Genomic DNA, 6,043 nt, shown 5'->3' with positions numbered 1-6,043 from the left:
TGAATTGGTTCCCTTGTAATTACATATAGCGACTGAAATAACCGTACACTGCAGGTACAATTAACTCAAATGATTTCAGAATCATTCACTCTGTCAAAGCCTGTATGAACTCATGTGTGTGTGTTTTAATGGTGTTGATTTGTATGTTGGATTGCTTGAACAATTTTGTTTATTGTGAATAGTTGAAGAGATTGATATTTAAATTATTGTAGTTTTGTAGATATTGGAGGATTCGTTTGTATCCAAGCTTTGATTAAATACTTTATTTTTTATGTAGATATGATTGTTTATCTGCTATAGTTTGGATATTTCAAGTTGTCATGAGAAAGGAAACTCCCATTTTTGGGGTAAACTTTTTTAATTTGGTAAACTGTTGAAGTAAATTATTTCATTGCTCTCTTTTAGACAAATTCATTATTCTCACACTCCCCATTAATATATGCCTCCTTCATACGATCTAATTCTTGCCCCGCCTAAGAACTGAACAAATTTCTATTCTGTCTGAAGAATCTGTCTCTTCTTTTCTTGTTCAGTTGACATTCAAGCTGACTTTTGAGTTTATTCCCTGGAAATATTATTTTTTTAGAAAGATATTACTTTTATTTCAATAGAATATCTATTTCCAGTGGTACTCGAGGGACAAACTATTTGTATTTTGCTCAAACTTTTGCTGCTCTGCTCAATCCCCATACTATTAACTACTGTCTTGCGATTAATGGTATATTTCACATGTGCTATATTCTAGTATTTGGTTTGTGCTTCAGTAAAATACAAGTTATTAAGTTGTAAGTTCAGTAATACATAATGATAGGTTAAGGTCACATTACATACTATTAGAATAACAGCAGTATTTGTATGACTTTCACTTTTTCTTGTTTTATAAGCTCTTTCTAAGAATGAAAGCTATATTTTTTTATATTTAAAGTTAATTCTTTCATTTGGATCGCTTTGTTTTCTCAACACTTAGGCAAGTTTTGATACATGTCAGATGATTAAGTTTTTTAATATTTCATGTTCAGTGTTGGTGTGAATGTGAAGGCAAACCTCGTACCAATTGTAACACAGAGCATGAAATAAGGGATGTGCTATTGTGCGAGTAGTGTTACTTGGTGTTCAGCTCTCAACACCGGTAACATACTTTGTAAATCTGTGTGTAGTTAGGGCTACATGGTGGTTAAAAACCTCATTTTCACTCCGAACATAAACACCAAAGCAAGGCAAACACTATTAAATCACTCTATAGAAACTGAAAGTTTGTCATTAATGCAGTGTTTAACACCACTAGGTGTCAAGCTTTATAGAATACTATTGGTGTACTTAGTGAATCTGCATTAAAGTTAGAGCTATTTGTTAGTTAAATACCTGATTGACACTCTAAATACCCATAAGCACCATTAAACACCAATACAGACACAAATCACTATCACTAACACTGACACCAATACCAAACCTTACATTAACACCAATATCAATACAACAGCACCAACACTGTACCCAAAAAATACAACATACACATAGGTAGTCTTGATAAATGGAATATCATTGGCGTTTTTTAATTATTGTTATTAATGATTGATTTAAATACTGACTCCAATGAAGAACCTTCGCTTTCCGTTATGTGATTTTATTACTATTCTGGTGAATTTCATACTGAAGAAATGTCTGTCATACCAATCTTGATATTACTTGACGACTATGGCTTTTGAAAACATGGCTAAATGGAAGTAATAGAGAGAAGCTCAAAATGTTGATATCCACATGCAGGTGTTTTGCTGCTTTGACATTGATTATACTGGTTGTCATTGATTAGGAATTTATTAATTTAGAGATTTGTCTGCAGATAAACATTTCTCACATTGCAAATGTACTGAAATACATATAATTCTGATGTATGCACGGTTCTGGGATTAGTTGTCATTCTCCAACTGTCTCCATAGTGACAGTCTGTTATCAGTGCTTTTAAGTCAATCAAAATCAATTTACATTTGTCAATGCGAACATCTTTGAAGATGTAGAAATGTGAAGATATTGTTATTCTAGTTGTATGTTTTGTAAGTTGATATTTGTACGCAGTGCTACGTGGGGGGGGGTGATATGCTTCCGAGCAACAGCTGTTTACCACTGACCAGCATGTGGCACTGCTCCATTCTGTATTGTTTGTTTTTACCATGTATAATGCCATCTATGGTTGTATCATGATTTGGTCAAATAAATAATGATGATAGTAATAATAATTCATAGACATAGACAGGTCACCACGAGTGATATCAACTAAGTGTGGATGTATGATGCCGGTTTTCATATCATTTTTGGTGAATAGTATGTTGATTTGGTATACAATGTTTGTGAGCTTATCATCAATTTCTTTTTCATGTGAAATTGTTACATGTATGGTCATGAAATTTGCTTGAGTGCAATCTTGCAGGAAAATAATCGGAGATGCATGAAATATGTATCCGTACCAACTACTCCATTGCTTTAACTACACTTGAATCAGTCAATGAAAAAATGATCTGCAAAATAATACTGACTTAAATGAAACATATTTTTTATGACAAGGCTGGTTTAAAATGAATGGTCGTATTTGAACTTTTTTTTTTGGTGTACAGGTAACTCTGTTAAGAGAACCTTTTTTAAGTCGAATATTCACTTACTAAAGTCACACAGATTTCTGAGGTCCAAAAAAGACTCAACTTTTTTAATAGGCAGAATTACCTGTATTTACATTTTCTACTTGTTTAAAGAATATGCCAGTTCATCTGTTTGCTTGGGTGCATTTACATGAAATTTCCTAACATTCAAAAGGAGGTATATGTATTATTTTGACTGTATTAAAACTGACTTTATCATGGTTTTATGTTTTATTATTTGCATTTCAAAATAGCTTTCTTTGAAAGTTATTTTTTCTAAAATATTCATGAAAGAGAAGAATATTCTTCTTTAATAACTTGTTCCAATTTACTTGAAATATTCAGAATTATCGAAGAAAACGTTAAGCCAAGGCCTTCGAATCTTCTTACAAAAAGTGATGAATTATTTATTGTTTGTATTCAGTATGGATATGTTTATTTTCTTCTGATGCTACTTTTTCTTGAATTCTCAATGGAAGGAGGATCAATTGTTAAACAAAACGTTTATGGACATTGTTAATGGTGTGCTAGTTCTACTTTATAGGAAAAAGGTGGAAAAAGATATATGTAATCTACAATTTATTGTAATGAAAATGTGTCATTTATTTGGTTTTCTTTCATGTAACTTTATTTGACCGAGCTTTTATGATGAATTTGATGAATATACACTGCATTTAGAAATGTTTATTATTAAAAGCCATTCATATAAAGTGGGTTATCATATGAATCTAGTATTTGACATAATTCGATCAGGGCAATATTTTTTACTATCACCCTGGTAAAAAAAAATAATTGGTATACAACACAAATACTAACTGCACTTTTTTAGGTCTCGGTAAAAAGTACTTGTAGTAGGTCTGTGGTATCAAGATCGCTTTGGGGCAATAGTTTTTACTATTGCCCTCATGATCAGTCAATATTTGTATCCTATTTAACATCCTCTGTATTGAATAGTTGACATTCATTAGTTACCATTACATGTGTATTCATAAAGACTGCTATTTCATCAGTGACAGATTAGCATGTTTATACATTTTTCTGCATGTGAAGTATTTCAAACTACAGTATGTTTACAAGATCTGGGATGTTCTGTGAGACTCTTATTAATATTGTAGGATATAGGAATAATATTCAAGAGTACAGAGTAACCTGGCCCTTCATTAAATATATAGATGTCTGAGTCAAAATATGACACGAGCACCTGTGATGACTGTACACACGGAATCAATGACATATTGGTTCGATTGGTAGGAGGGATCATATAGCTGCCTTGTTAACAGAAGGTTGTATGCTTTGTAGCGCCCTCTTGTGTCAGATTTTATGTAACTTGCTATGAATTAGCTGGTCATCATTCAATCAACCTCAAACTCATTATTCATAACCCTGGTGCAAAATCTATATTTTCATTGAAGGTTGCAAAGCCCCATGTTTTTTTATGAATCAATACTTTGTTTCAACTCTTTCAAGTAAAGATCAATGTAGAATTGCAGACGTGATGGTAGAGGGGTATTATCTATTTTTGAAGAAAGAGATGAAAATATTGCAATAGTTAACCTCACCCTATTTTTGTCAAGTTTTATAACCCCTTTTTTCACAATATTTCATTTGTAAAGATGGTTTAATGCTTACGGTATGCTACTATGCTTTTCATTTATGATTCTTCATAGATTTATGAAGCTTTTGAATAAAACTTCTTTGCTAAATAATATTTTTTTTTAGATTTTGATTTTTCATAACTCAGTCCTCAATGTACTCTTCTGTTGAAGCAAGTTTAATCATTTGTCACCATTTTCGGTGTCTGCAGAGATGAGACCATTTTTCACTTAATTATTTGAACCAGACTGATGATTGTCTATATTAAAATCTCAGCAATTTTCCTCTTCTTCCTCCTCTCTGTGCTATGCTTGAGATACATATTGAAAATTCACCTTGTTTGGAAGCATCGACTGGAAAGGCCCCAGCCTTTTATTTTGTCTATATTTTTCTACATGTTACTCTCACTGTTTTTATTTTTCCTTTCTTTTTTATTTCCCATTGACTCTCTCCCTCTTTATTCATTTTTTTTTCATTCTCTCTATCTTACTCTTGCACTCTCCTTTTTTAATTGCTCTTTTTTTCTCTCTCCTCAGATTCTCTTCATGTAGAAAAGCAGAAAAAACGGCAACTTGAAGTGGCGAAAGTCTGGTCTGTTGACAAAGTCATTATCTAAAACAGTGTAGCATTTATCGCGACCACTTGTCAAATGCCAAATTAAAACTATCACATTAAAGAGATCTCCCAGTGTGATGAACTCCACTGGCTTCCTATTACTTCTCGTATCACCTACAAAAAATTTCAAGTCAAATCATGGTCTAGCTCCTTCATACCTTTCTGAACTCCTTCCTCGATATCAGCCAGTCCAAGTTCTACGTTCTGTTTCTCAATCTCTTCTTTCTCGATCTCATACTTCTTACAAACAATGCGGTCAGCGTTCTTTCTCTTATGCAGCTTCGTTTCTTTGGAACAATCTCCCCCTTCAAATTTGCAATACTGTGTTAATACATTAGAGTTATGCTTAAACTCATCTTTTTAATTCTTAAATCGATCATACCATATGTTTATTGGCCCATTTGATGGTATTTCTTTATTCATGATCTGGTGAGAAAAAGTTGTAAATTATAATTTTAGTTTTGATACATTTTTTGTGCAAAGTATTTCTATTTCCTTTATACTTTATATTTCCTTTCTCTTAACCGCTTAGAGGCAATTTGCGAATTTGCGGTATATAAAATTGTTATTATCATTATCTGTCTATATTATCATTTTTTCTCTCTCCATCCCACCCTCAAGCAGAGCTTTAGAGAGACCGTAAATCTGCCCTAAATTTTCAGCTTATTACTCCCATCAAACTATTCTTAATACCTGACAGTATTTATCGACATAATGGACAAAATAATTGAAAAATACATTTACAATTTGTAGTATCTTGGTATTTATATTTAAAGGAGAAATGTATTGATTATGAATGTGGTCTTATTATATATCAATGGAAAGGTAATGATGTGGGGATTATCAGTGGGTTATTCATTGTCATCCTAATCAAGATAAATATTAAAGGAGAATGAAACCTTTGGAACAAGATAGCTTGCATGAAAACAGAAAAATCAAAGAAACAAATCAATAAAAGTTTGAAAAAAATTGGATTGGATGAATGAGAAAGTTATGAGCATTTGAAAATCGGTCAGAGGAAATGGCATAGATTTCAAAGAATATACTGAAATTTATTGGACATGGTAACTGAAAGATGATAACATAGACATATCTTATTTTTACAATGGTTGTAACAGACAAGATGAATTAGTGATTGGTCAAAATGTTGGCATGTGACCAGTGTATTAAGACTTTGAAACAGAGGGTCGTGGGTTCGAATCCCA

Source organism: Lytechinus variegatus, chromosome 13 (assembly GCF_018143015.1).
Source record: "Lytechinus variegatus isolate NC3 chromosome 13, Lvar_3.0, whole genome shotgun sequence".
In the NCBI taxonomy this organism is placed as follows: domain Eukaryota; kingdom Metazoa; phylum Echinodermata; class Echinoidea; order Temnopleuroida; family Toxopneustidae; genus Lytechinus; species Lytechinus variegatus.
This window is presented reverse-complemented; position numbering follows the sequence as displayed.